A 20,700-nucleotide genomic window follows, 5' to 3' on the forward strand; every position below is an offset into this window, starting at 1 on the left:
ACAAGACACGCCTGCACTGATTCTACACAGCCTGCGATTTCTCAGTTCCTCTAGTCTCGTCCTCAGGAAGCGTATTCTGCTAACCATCCAAGACAGAAGGCCATAACAAATGCCATTCTAACAGACCTGGTGATAGGATGTAGCATGCCTCTTTCAGTCACGGAAAATGGGCATTTCCGACACTTCCTGTCTGTGGCTGACTCCAACTACCAGCCTGTCGGTCGGAGGACAATAACTTTAATAATAATCAAAGTGTTTTTATTGATTTTCATATTCAAACATCAAACATCCAATTCAAAACAAGATAATGGGACTCAATATATACATCACAAATACAGGTCTAAACTACAGACAAAACAGTGACAAGACAAATCATACTAATACCAGACAACAAACATACCCACCACCTATGTGGTCCAGACACTCTCGGGTTAAAATAAATAGATAAATAGAAATGACAAAAATGACAGCAATAATAATAATAGTGATAGTTAAAAGTTAATAATAAAAAAAAAGAGAGAGAAAGGAGAAAGAGAAAAAAGGGGGGGGGGGGGATTCAGAAGCTGCCAGTTATGTTGGAGCAGATGAAAGCTCCTGTTCAAAATGAGAAATAAAAGGCTGCCAGACCTTAAAGAATCTCTTAGTGTTGCCCTGCAACGTAAGGACAATAACTTTAAAGATAGAATCCCTTGTTGCAGATACCTGAGAGAAAATAAAAGTGTTTCTTGCTGGTGCAGACCATGTATCAGTTACACTGGATATTTGGTCAGACAGGAGAATGCATGGCTTTTTGGGAGTCACTGGCCATGTATTGGCAACATCTGAGGGAGTTCAGCTGAAATCATACTTGCCTGCAATAGATTCAAAGGAACTCACACAGGAGAACGGATATCAGAAGCCTTTGATTCCATATGTGATGAATATGGCATCAGACAAAAACTTGATTTTGTTATTTGTGACAATGCTGCAAATATGAAGCGAGCATTTACGGTGTGTTTTCCAAAAGAGCAAGATGGTGAAGTAACTGATGACGACAATCTGGATGATGCAGAGTTGTGGGAAGACCTATCCAGAGGTGAATGGGAGACTGTGGAACGGATGATCAACAGAGGAAGCCCTATACGTCAGCAATGCTTTGCCCATACGCTGCAGTTAACTGTTGGTGATGGCCTCAAGGATGCACAGATTATGAACAGCACCTTTGCAAAATGCTCCAAACTGAGCTCTCTCCTGCATACATCTAGCACCTGATGCATTTGAAGATAAGTTTGGGCAGCGAGGGATCCCTGCTCCTGTGAACACACGGTGGAATTCAACTCTCCGCCAAGTCAAAGCAGTGTTGTCATTCAGTCATCAGGAACTGTGCAATGTTGTTCAGGGCACAGGCCACAACGAGTTGGTCTTCTCAGTTAGGGAGTGGAATATGATGAAGGAGCTTTGTGATGTACTACAGCCATTTGCAGAGGCCACCGATCTTACTCAGGGAGAGAACATTGTGACGGTCAGCTCTGTCCTCCCCTGTGTATTGTCACTAAACCACCATTTGGAAAAATTGAAACAGCAAGTGCGCTTCCTGGGAAGCATGATCCATAGCCTACAGTGCTCTCTCAAGAAAAGATTCCGGGGGATCTTTGTTAATGTGAAAATGTTATCAGCGGCACCAGGAGAAGAGCTGCCATTTGCAGACCTGCTCTGCATCAGAGCGGCTATCCTGGACCCAGCTTTCTCCATGATGTGGCTTCAGCATGATGTGCTTGTCACTGATGACATAAAGAATGACATTTCTGACATGGTGAAAGGTCAGCGAATGTATTTTTTTAACAACATGATATACAGTTAGGCATGTCTTTGCGTCACCATTATCAAATTATGGAAATGAAAAGATTTTGATTCACAACATTTGTATAAATAACAATATAATAAATGTTTAGAGCTTTTTTTGCAAGCATATCAAACTGAGCTGTGAAATAATGAATGAGGAAGTTCACTTTCTAACAATCATGGGCTTGTTTTCACACTTGCCCTTTAAATGAAATTAACTCTTGTTTTTTGTCTTTGTTTTTATTAGATCTAATTCTACATGAGGTGCCACCTGACACAACACCACAGAGTCCTGGATTCCAACAGGTTGAGAACCAGCAGGAAGAGAGCACTGGGTTATTCTCAGAGTACAGAAAACACCGCAAGCAGAACACAACCAGCAGTCCAGAGACACAATTAAATAACTATTTTGGTCTTTGTTGTTGGCAGGCTTGTCTGTCCTTTTGGGATGCAAACAGGGGTATCCTCCCTGCACTTTTTCCTGTCGCATGGAGAGCTCTTTCAATGCCAGCCTCAAGTGTCCCAGTTGAAAGGGTCTTCAGCCATGGTGGGATCATCATGAGGCCACATCGTGCTCGGCTTGCAGACAAGACCCTCTCGAATCTTATATTTTGCAAGTGCAAGACCTTGTAAAAAGGGAGTGACTTACTGATATACTCTGCAGACAGACAAAGATATGTGAAATGTAACAAAGTTTAATGTTGTATCCTCCCTGTGAGGGAATCTTTTTCTAAGAACGATACGCTGTTATTTCTTTTTTCTATGGACTCAATGTTGAAATTGAAGTGTTTAGAGCTCTTTTGTCTCAGGATGATACAGATGAAACACATACAGATGTTTCTGATGCTCTATAATAGGTTTATTCTTTCAGATTTTTATATTTTTTTTATGTTTTTTTTTGCTTGGCAACTAAAATATTTCAGACACTGTTGGCAGAAGTGATCTTGTTTAGACTGAAAGCCATCCAGCCAATAAATAATTTTATGAAGTTATTTCTGTTTTGTTTGATTCCATGATGTATTTTACTGAATATCAGTAATTACAATGCAAATCCAAATTGAGAGATAACGGGCAGTCATTCTGCTGCAAAGCCAGGCAGACTCATTCAGCCATTTGTTCACAGTAATGGGTTCCCCCTCTCAATGAAGTGGCACTGTCTGTTAGCAGGCATTAACCTGATAATGAGTCCAAATTAATGACTTTAATAATAAATTATGGATATTCTGCTGTCTTAGGTCACATTGAGTAATACCAGACTTTGCATAGTGTTGAGTATTTTGATTTGTGCTATTTAGTGCTATTGAGATAATTTATTCATATTAATTCAATATTCAATAGTGCATAGTGTGTATGCTCTTTGGCTGGGCCAGATGTGCAATTCAGTCTATACTGCTGCTGCTCTTATTACACTGCACTATTTATATTATCTATTTATTCATTACTGCATTATATATTTTCCTTTTCTTATCCATGGTGTATTTTATGCATCTCACTGTTGCTGGTTATTGATATTATTTATTGTCTTTTGCTTTTTTTATGTGTAATAGCCCAGAGATCACAACATTTTGTTGTACAGCTGTGCAATGACAACAAAGGCATTGAAATGAATTGAACAGAACTGAATTCAAGTACTATTTATATATTACAGACCTGGGCATTTTACGGCCCGTGGGCCACATCCGGCCCGTTGGCTGCCTGGCCCGCGTGAGGTCAAGTAAGTTAAAACATAAATCAAAAAATAGGCCTGTTTATGCTGTGCATGAAATACGGCTGTGTTGCTTTTATTTTGAAAAGATTGCCGTTTTTTTTTTTTTTTTTTTTTTTTATTAGTAGTGACGCACATGCGTAGGCGAACAGCTACATGTGATGCTGGTAAGCTAGCCCTCAACATGTCAGCCAAAAAGAGAAAAATCGATACAGAATGCCACGTTTTCAACAAGACATGGACTGCTAATTATTTATTTACAGAAGTTAAAGGTAAAGCCATGTGCTTAGTTTGTGGTGTACAGGTCGACGTGTTCAAGGATTACAATTTGAATCGCCACTACGTTATGTCAAGACAAGTTATGTCATATCCCACAAAATCGCTAGAAAAAGTAAACCGTTTTCTGACGGGGAGTTTATTCAGGAGTGTTTGTTGGACTCTGCTGCCCTAATATGCCCGGAGAAAAAGGGAGCTTTTGAGAACGTGCCTCTCTCACGATTGACTGTAATGAGGAGGGTTGAGGACATCGCGGGGAATCTGGAACTTCAGCTGAAGAACAGAGTGGTCAGCTTCGACTATTTTTCCCTGGCTTTGAATGAGAGCTGTGATGTACGTGACACTGCCCAGCTACTCATTTTCATACGTGGGATATCGACAGACTTTAAAATCACGGAGGAGCTGGCAGCCATGCAGTGAATGAAAGGGACAACAACTGGGAGTGATTTATTCACAGAGGTACTGTAAATGCATGTTTGGACAAGTTGGGACTAAAATGGGACAAGCTGGCAGGTGTGACAACGGATGGTTGTCCAAATCTGACGGGGAAAAATGTTTTGGACTTTTGAAGAGAATGCAGGATAAAGTGACAGAAATGAACCCTGAGCAGAAATTGACATTTTTGCATTGTATTCATCAGGAAGTGTTGTGTAAGTCAGTGTTAAAAATGAACCATGTTGTTGATGTTGTAACCAAAACAGTTAACTTCATCAGGGCAAGAGCACTGAATCACAGACAGTTTGTTTCACTTTTAGAGGAAAGCGAGACTGAACATCGTGACATAGGCTTCCACACAGCTGTCAGGTGGCTCAGCCTGGGCAAAGTACTGAAATGTTTCTGGGACCTGAGAGAAGAGAGTCACGAGTTCTGTGTGAAGAAAGGAAATGACATTCCACAGCTTTCAGATACAGACTGGATTGCAGACCTTGGTTTTGCTGTAGATGTGACGGCACTAATGAATGAACAATGTCAAACTGCAGTGCAGAGGCCTTTTTGTACATGAAATGTACAGCGCAGTAAAGGCTTTCATGAGGAAGTTGCAGCTTCTCTCAAGCCAAATGAAGGACAACATTCTCACCCACTTGCCAACACTGAAGGAAGCCACAAAATCAGCTGATCACCTCAACAAGTACTCATCCATGTTAGAAGCACTGCATGGTGAGTTTTCAAGGCGATTTCAGGACTTTAAAACAGTTGAGAGTGAGATGCACATGGTTTCTTTTCCCTTCACCTGCAGTGTAGAGAATGCACCCAGTGATGTTCAGATGGAACTGATTGACCTGCAGTCTGACACACTTCTGGCAGAGCACTTGTCAGTCTCACTGCTTGACTTCTACTCTTTCCTCAAAGAGGAGAAGTTTCCACACATGAGGAGGCATGCTCAGAAGATTCTAGTCCTCTTTGGATCTACCTACGTACAGTACAGGCCAAAAGTTTGGACACACCTTCTCATTCAATGCGTTTTCTTTATTTTCATGACTATTTACATTGTAGATTCTCACTGAAGGCATCAAAACTATGAATGAACACATGTGGAGTTATGTACTTAACAAAAAAAGGTGAAATAACTGAAAACATGTTTTATATTCTAGTTTCTTCAAAATAGCCACCCTTTGCTCTGATTACTGCTTTGCACACTCTTGGCATTCTCTCCATGAGCTTCAAGAGGTAGTCACCTGAAATGGTTTCCACTTCACAGGTGTGCCTTATCAGGGTTAATTAGTGGAATTTCTTGCTTTATCAATGGGGTTGGGACCATCAGTTGTGTTGTGCAGAAGTCAGGTTAATACACAGCCGACAGCCCTATTGGACAACTGTTAAAATTCATATTATGGCAAGAACCAATCAGCTAACTAAAGAAAAACGAGTGGCCATCATTACTTTAAGAAATGAAGGTCAGTCAGTCCGGAAAATTGCAAAAACTTTAAATGTGTCCCCAAGTGGAGTCGCAAAAACCATCAAGCGCTACAACCAAACTGGCACACATGAGGACCGACCCAGGAAAGGAAGACCAAGAGTCACCTCTGCTTCTGAGGATAAGTTCATCCGAGTCACCAGCCTCAGAAATGGCAAGTTAACAGCAGCTCAGATCAGAGACCAGATGAATGCCACACAGAGTTCTAGCAGCAGACCCATCTCTAGAACAACTGTTAAGAGGAGACTGCGCCAATCAGGCCTTCATGGTCAAATAGCTGCTAGGAAACCACTGCTAAGGAGAGGCAACAAGCAGAAGAGATTTGTTTGGGCCAAGAAACACAAGGAATGGACATTAGACCAGTGGAAATCTGTGCTTTGGTCTGATGAGTCCAAATTTGAGATCTTTGGTTCCAACCGCCGTGTCTTTGTGAGACGCAGAAAAGGTGAACGGATGGATTCCACATGCCTGGTTCCCACTGTGAAGCATGGAGGAGGAGGTGTGATGGTGTGGGGGTGTTTTGCTGGTGACACTGTTGGGGATTTATTCAAAATTGAAGGCACACTGAACCAGCATGGCTACCACAGCATCCTGCAGCGACATGCCATCCCATCCGGTTTGCGTTTAGTTGGACGATCATTTATTTTTCAACAGGACAATGACCCCAAACACACCTCCAGGCTGTGTAAGGGCTATTTGACCAAGAAGGAGAGTGATGGAGTGCTGCGGCAGATGACCTGGCCTCCACAGTCACCGGACCTGAACCCAATCCAGATGGTTTGGGGTGAGCTGGACCGCAGAGTGAAGGCAAAGGGGCCAACAAGTGCTAAACACCTCTGGGAACTCCTTCAAGACTGTTGGAAAACCATTTCAGGTGACTACCTCTTGAAGCTCATGGAGAGAATGCCAAGAGTGTGCAAAGCAGTAATCAGAGCAAAGGGTGGCTATTTTGAAGAAACTAGAATATAAAACATGTTTTCAGTTATTTCACCTTTTTTTGTTAAGTACATAACTCCACATGTGTTCATTCATAGTTTTGATGCCTTCAGTGAGAATCTACAATGTAAATAGTCATGAAAATAAAGAAAACGCATTGAATGAGAAGGTGTGTCCAAACTTTTGGCCTGTACTGTATGTGAACAGACATTCTCAGTGATGAAGTTCAACAAATCCAGATACAGATCCTCTATCACTGATGACCACCTCTCAGCTGTCCTTCGCATATCCACCTCAGACATTCAGCCAGATTTCAATGCACTTGTTCAAGCCCAGAGCAGGCTGGATTTTTCCCACTGAACAAGTAAAATAAACTGTAAAACACTGAAAGCATTTATTGCTTTTTGCATCAAGCTGACAGTTGCTTATCTTTAACAGACTGTAAAACACCTTTTCAGTATTTGGGAAGATTAACATGTTAAAAATAAAATGAAACACTGATGCAATTATTGTTTTTACTGTTCATTACTTCTATAGGAGTATTTTCCTACACCACAATTTCATATATTTATATAAATATTTACAGAATATCCTTATTCTTCTGAATACCAGTAGCAACTAATCAAAAATATGTAATTTAATGCTTTTTACAATGGGGAAAATTAATACTGAGCAGAATTAAGTTCAAGTTATTGTTGGTTCGGCCCTCCAACACAACTCAGTTTTCTTATGTGGCCTCTTTTAAAAATTAATTGCCCACCCCTGATGTATTATATACACAGGATTTCCTATATTTCAAACACTATGGAGAAACGACAACAAAATCCAGTGTAGAAAACTGCCCTCCAGTAAATCTGAGGCCAATGTGACCCATCCCTGCACACAACCATCAAATTCGCATGCAGCATATTGGCATGTGTGTGCTTGAAAGGTTGAGTTAGTCTTTGGTTGTTTTATTTTCCAGTTTGTGCTTTCATGTATGTGCTCTAAAGGTCAAACTGACCAGTTTCCATTTGTCCACAGCGTGTGAGCAGATGTCTGTCTGAGTTTGTGTTTATCTCTCTTTGACAAAGCCTGATTTCCAGCTGCTGAGTCAAAACTGTATGTAGCTGAGGATAACAGAAAATTAAAAAAAACAGGGCTAATTCACTCACACAGGAGCATGTCGAGAGGACATTTTAGAGTCAGCATGATAGAGAGAGAAAAAAAAAAAGTTCCGAAATGGCCAGTCATGGCCTCCCATTGAACACTGATTGTGTCAGTGTGACACACTTATGTCCTCGCTATTTACATGTTTAGCTTGCCAAGCAGCAAGCTAAACACGCAATCAAGACACACTGAAAAGTATGATCAAGTATTAGGGCCAAAATAGGAATTAAATTAAACAAAGCCAGCCAACGGATTCTGATTTTAAGACAAACAAAACAAAAAATATGAGATTAAAGCTGTAAATTTGCAAGAAAAAAACTCATGAATTCTCTGAGCTTAGATACAGTAGGTAACGATGTGAAAAGGAGGAAGTACATGAGCAGGGGCGCCGCCAGGGATTTTGGGCCCCATGAAAAGAATTTTTACTGGGCACTACACACAGCTGGCCGGGAGGCCGCCGAAAATTTTTGAAGCTATTTTACATAAAACAATGCATTTTGATGGTATTTTTGACTATCATTCCCACATTTGTGAAAAAAGAACAATCTCTTCCTCCACTTCCATATTCCTCCCAGACAAACTTGAAGAGGATCCTGGACCTGGCTCTGTAGAGTATACGTTATAGGGCTGACCCAAAAAATTCGTAGCTTCGAAGCTTCGTTCGATGGCACGGGATTCGATTGTGAATTTTTTTTTTTGAATATTCAGCCTTTTTTTTTCTCCCGTTTTTTGGGGGGGACCTTGAACGCAACACCATCTCCAAAATGGAAATGGAAAGCCTGACGTGCAATGAATGGAGACCTATTATTCTGCTTGAACACAGATGACTAAATTCTTTCAACAGTGTGACTCAAAATAATGATAAAATAGATTTTATTGATATAAGATAATATGCTGATGGTGACATTTTCCACCGGTCCGCTGCGCTCTGAGTCTGGTGTCAGTGATACATACTGCTCTGAGTCGCGCATCTGTCTGCTTGCGCTGAAGTGCGCGCCGAGGGTTTTAATTTTTAGTGTTAAATCAAAAGTTAAACACTACTTATTAGTAACCAGAAGTGTTTTTTCGTTTGTGAATATTTTTATCTTAATTCTAGGGTTGCAAGAAACTACCTTTTCACCATAATTTGTCAGTTATTAGTTAGTTTTCGCTCAGCAAAAAAAAAAAAAATAAAATAAAAAAAAAATGTTTGCTTGCTCATCCCTAACTACAATGATCACCTTCTTCTGAATTTTAACTTTGTCCCTGGTCTATAAGCTGCTTATAGACCAGGGACAAAGTTAATATTCCATAACTTTCCACCACATGAACCACTAACAAACCCACCTTGCTTTTTGAAATACTGGGTGACATACTGTGGACCCTTTGCTTCATTCTCCGCTCTTACTGTGCATTCACACCAAAAGCATCATGAGCGTCGTAAGTGGGTGGCAGCCATTCATTTTCAATGTACGCTTGCAACGAAGGGTGTCAGGGGCGTCGGCTGCAGCGAGCGGCGCGATACCAGCGTCCAGAGCATCAAGTAGAAGTTGAGAGAAGCTGAACTTTATGCAAATGAGCAGCGCTGCTGCCGAAGCAGCAGCCAATTGCAGACCGGGATTCGGGTACGGAGGTCTGGGCTCTCCCGGAGCTGTACGAGCCGGTGAAATTCACCGTGGAGTTGCTGGGTTTGCAGGACTCTGTGGACCCAGACGGCCTGACGGCTCCGGGCCCTGTGTTTCCTCAGCAAATACGCTGATGCAGTGCAAAGGAGGCTTCCGAAAGGGTGATTAATGAGCTCCTGCTTATTTACCACCAATTACATTTCTCAGTGGTCCTATGTGCCAACAGGAGAGTAAAATCATAATTATAAAGGACTCATAAAGGCTATATTGACTGTGTTTATTAGCATTATTTTAATTGTGTAATGAAAGTCATGGATAATACAAAGTGAAGACATAAATGATATATTTGTTCATCCTTGTAAAGTGAACATCTGTGTCAGCCTTGATGGACACATCTACAGCAGCCGGCCCTGCCCCTTTGGCTGCTGCAAGCGCCTGCTGGAGCTGCTGCCAGGCAGCGCGCTAAAGTGCCCTCCTGGGAGCCAAAACGCGCGCTAAAGTGCCCTCTTGGCAGCCAAAATGCCCTCCTGGAAGCCAAAATGCGTACTAAAGTAACCTCTTGGCAGCCAAAATGCCCTCCTGGGAGCCAAAACGCACGCTAAAGTACCCTCTTTGGAGCCAAAAAACACACTAAACTGCCCTCTTGGCTGGTTAAAACATGATAAACTGCTCTCTTGGGTGGTAAAAACGCATGCTAAAGTGCCCTCCTGGTTGGCAAAACACACTAAACTGCCTTCTTGGTGGAAAAAACACACTAAACTGCCCTCTTGGCTGGTTAAAACATGATAAACAGCCCTCTTGGGTGGTAAAAACATTACTGTTGCAATGACTTTTATGTTGGGCCCTTTTTTGATCTATATTGAGCCAGAACTATATCTCACAGAACCAGTTTGGATTATCTGGTGCTAATATGGTGTTAAAATGCACTAGAATACAGGAAATGGCATCTACTTAATTGAAAATGTTCTGGGGAGGACCCCAGAACCACCCCCCCCCCCCCCCCACCCCCCCCACCCGCAAGGGATTTATTCCTTCATACATCCATGTCTCTGTGTGTCCTTCACAGTCCAATGTTGAATCTACACAGTTCTTGTGGATACTGATCCTAACTACAAACTAACTTGAGTAGTCTGTCTAGTTAGTCTGTTTTAAGGCTATATAATGTGCCATTTGTATAACATATAAACATGTCTAAAATGCCCTCGAAAACACGCGGAACTTAGTGCCCTCTTCAGTGGCGAGAACGCGCTGTATGTGCCCTTTTTTTTCTTTTCGCCTTTTAATGTTTCCAAAAGAAATAAAGTTATTGTTACCAGTACATTGTAAATAAAATATATTTGTGATTATAAGTTAGTTAATAACTTAGTGTCATATTATTTTTTATCAGTATTATAATTTTATTAGGGGCCTCTCTGGGCCCCTCTTAATCATGGGCCCCTAGAATCCTTCTCCTTTTCCCCCCCTTTTCGGCACCCCAGTACATGAGACAGTCTGTGGGAAAAACAATCATATCCCCCTCCCCTCCTACTGCCTCTAATGGCATTTTAATCAGGAGAGACAGACATTAAGATAGTATTAAATAAGGAAAATGAGTGGACAGATTAAGAGATGAGTTCTGCTGATTAAGCTTTAACAGAAGTCTCCCTCTGGACAACAGTGGGATATATTTTGTGATCAAGGGACATCTGAGTGGCAGCAAGATAAATCCCCCCATGGAGTCCAGACACTGTGGTGGTGGCTGCTGACTCTGAGGCTGCTGACTGCTGAGGCAGATGAGACTGATGAATCCGTAAAGACTAAGTGGTGATGGGGAGGTGGAGGGCACGCACAAGTGCAGCAAGAAAGAACTATGGCAGAGAAAGACCCATATTAAAAATGAGGAGCAGTAAGATGATAGGCCAGCAGAAAGGGTGTGGCGCTGTGCTGCTGGTTGATTGTGAATCAGCTGATGACTCAACTGACAGACCTAGACAATGACACCTAGAGATAGTGAGTGAGCATGCATCCAAGGAGTGAATGGCAGTGTGAGAAAGAAACTTACAGGCTGAGCATGAAAAGTGTTTTCTTCCTGACTGAACTTTCGCTAGAGCTCCAATTGCTTACATTAGCCTGCAACATGGTCAGCAACAACCAATCAGAGCCAAGGAGTCTTTAACACAGCTGCCAATCACTGCTCTTGAACTGCAGTCAAACTTTCAAACTAGGCAGTGCTGATCAAATATAAATTAAGATTCTGTCTCTGCATTGCCTATTTCTCACCTCAGATGTTTACAGAAACATATTTTAGAGACTGTTTAGCTGTTTATTAGAAGGGTTTTGTCTAGCTGGTGGGCGGTGCTTGGTACTCCTGTTAAACTGTATCCAACCTGGCGGCCTGTTCACAGACTTTCTCATTTAACAGCTAAACAGTACACTGTAAACCCCACTTCACTCACTCAACTTAAATTTTTTTTTGGAAACAGCTGGCATTCAAAACTTTTGGTTTAGTACAGCACAATAACATAAAAGTTTTAAGCACACCAGACACAAAATAAATTTGTCGCATGACCCTTGTCTGACCGTTTAATATAACTTTTTGTTGTTGTTTGAGCATTTAATTATATGTCACATGAACATAAAAACATTGACTGCACATTTTACAACTGTTTTTTTTTTTTTTTTTTAAATCTCATTGAGCTTTAAAAATATGTTGTGGCCAGTTTATGTTTCTCGATGGCAGGAATAAGGCACAGAGAAAGAACCAGGAAGTGCTCTTTATTTCACCTCTGCACAACTTCATGTTACACACTCTAATATCCACACAGGTGGGAGGTCACTATCTGTGCATACAACTTAACTCACAGTGCAAAGTCTTTTACTACAACATTAACTGTAACCCATTAGGACCATTGTAAAATGCATGAACATTAATTACTGTGTAATGGGTAACATGGGTGATTTAGAACACATTTAAACACTTTCTCCAGCTTATGGCCTTTAACACAGTGGGTCTAATTCATGAGACATGAGCAGAACAAATTTGTGTGTATTGGTGTATTTCGGCACTCATCAATATGTTAGTTGCTCTGATCTTTTCGTAGCTACTAACAAAATCTACACCTGCTTCTTGACTGCTTGTAGTGCTTGTGTAAATTAGGATTCAATCAATCAATTAATCAATCAATTGCTTGTCATTATTAGGAATTACAATTTTAATTCGTATTGTGCTCTGTTTATGTTTATGTTCACACACAGATACGCAGATGCATTTGAAACATGTTAAGTTTAACATGACGAGATTAGAAAAATAACACACTTAGCTAAATTAGTCAGCATTTAGCAGATTTAAACTGCAGATTAGGTTTCTAAAAAATGTTGGAGGCATGTTGCTGTCTCCGTCAGGAATAATTCCTGATTGAGCCTCCTGCGGTTTGTTTTTTTTGGATTGATTCATATCAAACCATGTCCCTGTCACATCACAAATATTATACATATATGTATGTATATACATATATATATGTGTATATACATACATATATGTATAATATTTATATATATATATATGTATTTATGTATGTATATATATATATATATATATATATGTATATATATGTATAATATTGTATATATAAAGATTATATATAATTTTTCTGAAAACATTTGAGAAATAGGCAGTGCAGTGACAGAGTCTTGATTCATATTTGATCAGTGCGGCCTAGTTTGACAGTTTGACCGCAGCTCAAGAGCAGTGATTGTCCTGATTGGAGACTCTGGCTCTGACTGGCTGTCTTTGTTCACATGCAGTACGGCCATTAGAGAGCAGGCAGAGGAGTATGTTCTGTCCCCACAGATGACCTGTCTCGGTTAGTTAACAGGTGCACAAACAATGAGGAAGAATAGCCTAGCTGCCCCCTCTATGTAACACTAGACTCAAGGGATCTGTAACACACAATCAAAAAATTAATACATTTGTTAAAATACCATGTGTTTATTTAACCCTTGTACTAATATATGCAAATCTGTGCATCAACTAGTCATTATTGTCTAGAAATATAGTCTATTTACTTTCACGGAGAGATCTAATAACGGTTACACCAATACAGAGTTAATATGGGCTTTGGGTTAGATTTGTGATTTCATAACTATTTTTTTTTAAGTTTTTTCTTGTAAATTTGTGAGTTCTTTGGTTTGTCATATTATCCCCCTTCCCTGGCCCTGTATTAATTCATTAATGTTTACTTACAGTGCCCCGAAAACAGTTGAAAAAGAGAGAGACGACTGGGAACAGCCCATTGGTCCGACATCCCATTGTTCCGACCATATTAAACCCATTGTTCCGAAATCATCATGATGCCCTGTGGTTAAGGTCTGGTTAGGTTTAGGCACAAAAACCACTTGTGTCAGGAAAAGATCATGATGTGGGTTAAAATGAAAAAGAAAGTGACAAACTCATAAGCCGTGAGCCTGCTTCGCCTCAAGCCTTTCCCAGCTGACCCAGAGCCGGTCGCGGCGCACCATCAAGGCAGAAATACGCCCGCCGGGAGCCGTTCAGCACCGCGGACCGTTGGACTAATGGGATGTCGGAACAATGGGCTGTCGGACCAGTGACATGGACCCGAGACTACTGGTTGCTCTGTATATACAAACGTAGCTCAAAATCTTTTGCTGGGTGCTTATGGAGAACAGGAAACAACAGGATCGACAGGAAGCAATGAAGGGCACTTCAGAAAAAAAAAAAAAAAATAGAAAAACGAGGAGGGAAAAACATCCCTTATCCCAATAGGTTTTATAAGAACTTACAAACCCAGAGTGGTTAAGCAAGCTTTTTATAGACCACAGTCGCCTCAGCATAATACACTTCTTCAAAAACACATCAGGCAGAAGCCTGCACATCAGTCTCATCCATTTTCATCACCACATAATTGGGCTATTACTGAGAGTGATACTTTTTTGAGTAAATTCTTTCCTAAACCCTCTTTTTTTTCTTTTAGATGTGCCCCCATGCTTAGGGACAGACTTATGCATTTACATCTTCCACCAGAAAAAAACGCTTTTGGCACTTTTAAATGTATGTGTTGCCCTCACTGTGACAATGTTATGCAAACTAAACATTTTGTGGAACACTACTTTTGTTATTTACCTTCTAGTCTAAGACTTTTTCTACATGGGCCGTACAAAAAGACCTCTGAGGGATTGCCTTGCTGAGCATAAAATTGCCATTAGAACAAAAAATCACGACCACATGGCAAGACATTTCAGTGAATTTCATAATGCTAATGATTCCTTATTATGCATACACATTACACATACACGTTGAGGGATGACAGAATACAGGAACTGAATCAAAGGGAAGCTTTTTGGATGCTGCTTTAATGTATCCTGGTCTCAATGAGGATATAGACTTCGCGTTTTTTTGTGATTTGTCTTTATTCTCTACAAGCCTTGCTATTTTTTTCACAGCCTGTGGCTTAAGATAAGTGTTAACTTATTTTTTTCATTACTATTTGTTTAACCTGTCATGCCATTACACGGGTCATATGATGGCCTCTGACTGGTCCCTGCCTACATAGGTGTTGCCATACCTGAGTTCTATGTTTTTAAAGCCCTGACGAAGATCTGCAGTGGTCGAAACATGTTGGCTCTTGTAATGACTTAGCCTCTATCTTGTAGGCTTTTTAATATTACTTCCTCGTTACTTGGTGTGCTTGGATTGCTTTCCTGTCGCCCCTTATACACTGACTGTTGTAGAAAATGGATGCTTTGAGAACAAATTTCAGGATACCAATGTGGAAATGTTGCAAATCTCTATACACCCTGACAAAAGGTGTAAAGATACCATACATAGTTTCCCCTTTAGATGTCCAAAGTAGCAGCTCAAAGTAGGCAAAAGAAAAAGAAGACAGTCTCAGCACAAATGAAAAGCAATTAAGTTATCTGAAAGCAGGTGAAAACTCCAGACTGGCACTCTTGCGTGCTTTTTGGTAAAGACTCCTGAGGTCTGTTCAAAGTAATAGTCTCTGGTATTATCTCCCCCAGCAGCCACACCACTGAAGCTTCTCTGGAGAAATAAAGTAGAGAAGCAAAAACTTTTTTCTTTAAGGAAAGTCTGATTCATATTCAGAACACATAATGTTACAGAGAGCCCTTTTATAATGTTTGCTAATTATCTATAGAACAGCAGATCCCAGGAAATGCTCATCACACCACAGGCCTTAAAAGCATGCAATTTTAATTGACCCTCTTGAGCACAGGGTTGGAATCACAACATCCGCACTGAGATGGGTGAGATCTTGTTTGTATGCTTGAAGCTTGTTCATTATATCATACCCAAGTGCTTTCCAAATTAGTGTGTGTCTTGTCTGTGTCCTGTTTTGTAATGGATGTAGCATTTACCTGTTAATGTTGTTCACGTTATTGTGCCACTTTCCTGGATAAATCCACAGTTTGGGTTAACAGCTGCAGCCTATTTCTCATTATGTCTCTCTTCATGGTGCTGAACCAGCCAAACCCATTCAGGTTCAGTTTAGATGGCTTTATTGGCGTGACTGCATACAATGCAATGTTGCCAAAGCATTTTCATACAAACAGTGTCATCATATAAACAATAAGAATACAAAGGCAGGGCAGCAACAGGGCCAAATTTCTCTCTCTGTTTGTTCCTGCTTGTATTTTGAGGGTTTGAAATTCAAACTGAACGTTCTTTAAGTTGTCTTGCACCACAGTTTGCCAGTTTTATAGCTGTTGCTAGTTGTTACCACTGTTTTTGGGTCGTCACACTCTCTTAGCTGTAGTTTCCAGTTATTATGGATGTCTTTTCTTCCTGCAGAGGGGTGGTGTAGGGTGACTGCACTGGGCCAAGCACTGGGGAGTAAAATATTAGTTTGCTGACCCCCATTTTTATAGAGCTCAGCGGGCAGAGTGTCTGGTTTTTCTTCCAGCAGCTTCAGTTTGAAGTCTTTTGCTTGACTTTTTTTTTTAACCTCAAAAGTGTAGCCAAAGTTGGGCAGTGGGGGAGGGGGGTCAAGTCTAGTGTCTGATTAGCTCATGATAGTGGGGCTATTTACATACAGCACTCTGACATCTTGTTTTTATTGGCTCTCACTGGGGCTTTTTTATATATCTGAACTATAGAAAGTTATGGAAATTATAAAATTATATTTTAATTAATGATTTACCCCAATCGTGTTCAAAAGCCCTGTTTCCACCATGCAGTGCAGTATAGTGCAGTTCAGTTCAGTACACATTTTTTCCATTTTCACTGTGAAAAGCTGTGGATGGTACCAATGGAACCATTCCATACCGTTCCCATTTTTTGGTCACCCCTCTGTTGGGGTACCAAGCACACAGATCTGGTACCAAAAGGTGGAGCTGTGAACATTGCCGGCCACTGAATGGTCAGTAGCAGACAAGGCTGAGTTGTGGCTGATTTTGAGACCAATGTAACCACTGTTCATACTGTGGCGAGTTTTACATATATTAGTAAACTATAACTGTAAAATGAAACAATGTTTTGCTGCTTCTTGCATGAGTTGACAATGTGAAGCCACCAGCACACTTTAAATTTCAATGTGACAACTCTGACCATTGCTTTAGTTTTTAATGTCTCTCTTGGATGACATACACTTTTAGTAATAAGTGGATCATCAAGCGTTTAAAATTATATATTAATTTTGACCGTATTATGTGAACTGTATACATCCCAATCCTCGCGTGGAAAAAAAAGAAAGCGTTGTGGAATGTTGTTCCATACAACTGATATATTACAGTTCCAGGATTCTTTACAGCTAGATTTTAACTTGGTCCAAAATTAGTTTCATTACAACAAACTTGTGCTGAATGAGAAGAAGTCCTGCAGCATGGTTTTTGGTACACAACACAACCGCTCACATCCCCTTAATTTGCATATTAATTTTGATGATGGATCACCTCCTGTTCACTCTATCGATTAATTTTTCACATTACAGGTAAGAAAAAAAAAATCACAGTTGATATTACCTATGATTAATTATGCTAACATTGTCTATCAAAACACATCTGACCCTCATCTTAGACCCCTTAAAGCAACACTATTAATAAGCTGATGGCACACTAAAATGTTAGTGAATTCCACCAGAGATGAAAACTCAAAATTATACCATTCTCATATGATTTGAAGAAAACTTCGACCAATCATTGCATTCGGACCAAATTTTCTCCTGTCCTGTCTGTCTTCCCTACGTGGAAGCCTCCGACTGACGTAACCACTTGCTACACACGAAAATGGATTACATCTGACTGTGGAGATCCACTCACCGAGGAGTGAGGGACTGCTGCGTCCTTGTGTTCACTGAGACATGGATGAATGGTAACATATCAGACTCCGGTGTTGAGCTAATAGGGCTAACACTACATAGAACAGACAGGGAGGCTGCATCATCTGGTAAGCGCTGTGGTGATGGTTTGGCAATATACACAAACAATTCATGGTGCTGTGATGTGAAGAGGAACTCCCAGTTCTGCTCTCAGGATGTGGAGTTTTTGCCTGTAAATGTCGACCCTTTTCATCTTACTATTGCACTATATGTTCTTTCTTATATGTTGCACAAATTGTTTTAAATGTTTTGTTTCTTTTTGCTTGGGGTATGTGAAATGTCATTTCATTTCAGTTACTAATGGCTAACGTTAGCCTACTGTAGCGTAGCCTCTGAAACATTAATGTTATCTTCCTTGTGCGTTCCCACTTCCTAGTAACGTTAACACTACTATCTAACGTTAGCACTGTAACCTTATTCTAAAACTCATCAGTCATCACTGACTCCGGTTGAGTTTTAAAAATCCGGGGTTGCGTTTGACTGTCCTGGTCGCTCTCCTCTTCCATGTATCTAACGTTACCATGCCAACACCTATGTCTATCATAGATGTAATGGGGACGTAATGGAGGAGGGGGGAGTAGGCCTTTGGAGGGAAGTGGAGTTGCAGGAGGAGGGGGATGGGACTTTGGAAGGAGGCGGGAGTTGTGGATGTTCAAATTTATTCTGAGTGCTGTGTGAAATGCAAGAAAGGTAAGAGTAGCTTTAATGTAGCTTTCATTTTCTATGCATATTTGTGTTGAGGTTACCATATATAACTCACCATTGTTTCATCTATGAATCATTGAACTGGCTGCAGCCTAAATCTAGAGGGCATTTCACTGGTTTCAATTCATTTTCAAATGTGTTCATTTCTTTCAGTTGTCCCTCGTATTTGAAACTGTTTTGACTCCATACACCATGGACTCTCTTCTTTGTCCCCAGAATTTTCAAAGAAGTTGGACAAAGGTCATTCTAATACAAAGCTCCATCTGATTAGAATATATTCCTCCACTTTTCCTGAGCTCTGTTAACTTTAAACTATCTTTCTGCTGCTCCAGGACCTCTTTATATTCACATCTCAAATAAACTTGCTCATGTTTTTAAAATGTCATATTGAAAACTGCTTTATATCTCTTTAAGGTCACCATATCCAATTCTAATTTTTCCTGTACAGCAACAGAGGGCAGGGGGTGTGGGTGCGAGATGGTGAGTGAGATGTGTGTATCTGTGTATCTGTAGTGTATGTTTGTTATGTAAAGCAGTTTTGTCTGTATGTTTTTGTTTTGTATTTGTGTCTAGTTGACCCCCCTTGAAAATGAGCTACATCTCAAAGGGCTATCCTTTCATTCATTCATTCATTTATTCATTCATTCATTCATTTTCCATAACTGCTTATCCCGTTAGGGGTTGCAGGAGAGCTGGAGCCTATCCCAGCTGACACTGGGAGAGGTGGGGTACACCCTGGACAGGTTGTCAGACTATCGGAGGGCTGACACAAAGAGACAGACAACCATTCACACTCACATTCACACCTATGGGCAATTTAGAGACACCAATTAACCTGCATGTCTTTGGACTGTAGGAGGATGCCGGAGTACCCAGAGAAAACCCACACTGACACAGGGAGAACATGCAAACTTCGCACAGAAGGGCTCCCTGGGTTAGAACCCCCCACTCTTCGTTCAAACCAGGGACCCTCTTGCTGTGAGGCGAAAGTGCAAACCAGTTCACCACCATGCGGCTTATCCTTTTAATAAATTCAAATTCCAACTGTCAATGCTAACTTAATGTTAGCTGTACTTAGCTAACAGTTTAAACATAGCATTAGCATATAAAGTGATTATTATACAGTAAAAAAATGTAGTAGTTGGATTTTGTTACAGATGTTTCCCCTTTGTATTTCATTACAGTGGCTGCTTATCGTGATCATGTTTGTCCAGGTGAAATTGATCACGTTAAGCAAATGATTATTATAGCCTTTTTTTTCCTTTTCTTTATTTCTTATTGAATATTTATTACATATTACATTTCGCCTGTTTCATTATGGGGGCTTCACAACTTGACCAGGAATTGTCAGTTGAAATGACAATCAGGCACCTTTAACCACATTTGCTTTTCCAGTTCAATAATGTTTCCTGTCTTTTTTGTAGTCATGACTTTTCGTCATTGTTTGAGTAGACTACACAAGACAGCCTGAGAGAATGACTTTCATTATACTGTCATGATTTCAGTGTTCACACAGAACCAGCCAGGCTGGATGGATAGATGGGTTGCCACAAGGCAAAGTATTGTTTTAAAGTAAACAAAAATAATAAAAACAATTAATATTCCTATTATTATGATTTGACTGGTCATCAGTCACCTGAATGCGCTGTCATCCATCATTGCGACCTCTGACAGCTGTCAACCAGCTGTTTGTGACTCAGTAGATGCGATGTGGGTATGATTAAACAGAAAAGCATGCTGGCTTGTGTGACAACCCCTGGCTGTTCTTTCTGTTTCAGGATGAGGGACAAGGCAGATGGTCATCTCATGAGCCACACCTGGCCCAGTGTGCTTCATGAAGCTCACCACCTTTCATCAGACTTCCCTCTTCCCTCACGGCACAGCTGCATTTGCTTTGTCTGCAAACATTTCCACACACGTGGAATGACATGACTGAATACTGACTTTAACATTTATTTGGTTAGTTATCATTATTCTGTAAATAAATAAGCTTTTAACTATTTGTACACTTGTGTCATCTCCCATCATTGTGGTAGCCTAAGAGCAAGTTGGGGCTAGTAAAATGAGGTCTAGGCTTTGTGGTATTTTTGCCCAGTTTGATTGTGTTGCTACCAAAAGTGACAATTGAGAGCTTGTCCATTCAGGTTGATTTGTTGGCAAGTGTGTGTTTGTACATTTGGTAGCAGCAGGCACATGCTTTAGTGCATGTGCTGATTAGGTGGTTTGGTTCAGCTGCGTGCTGGTTTTGTCGGGAGACAA

At 40.6% G+C, this 20,700-nt stretch overlaps 2 pseudogenes; both read left to right on the plus strand.

Moving 5' to 3' along the window:
* Positions 1 to 972: 972 nt before the first annotated feature.
* Positions 973 to 2,454, plus strand: LOC144458994 (zinc finger BED domain-containing protein 4-like; annotated as a pseudogene).
* Positions 2,455 to 4,033: 1,579 nt separating this feature from the next.
* LOC144458995 (general transcription factor II-I repeat domain-containing protein 2A pseudogene) lies at positions 4,034 to 8,413 on the plus strand (annotated as a pseudogene).
* Positions 8,414 to 20,700: the final 12,287 nt, after the last annotated feature.

The sequence above is a fragment of the Epinephelus lanceolatus genome, chromosome 20 (assembly GCF_041903045.1).
Source record: "Epinephelus lanceolatus isolate andai-2023 chromosome 20, ASM4190304v1, whole genome shotgun sequence".
Lineage (NCBI taxonomy): Eukaryota > Metazoa > Chordata > Actinopteri > Perciformes > Serranidae > Epinephelus > Epinephelus lanceolatus.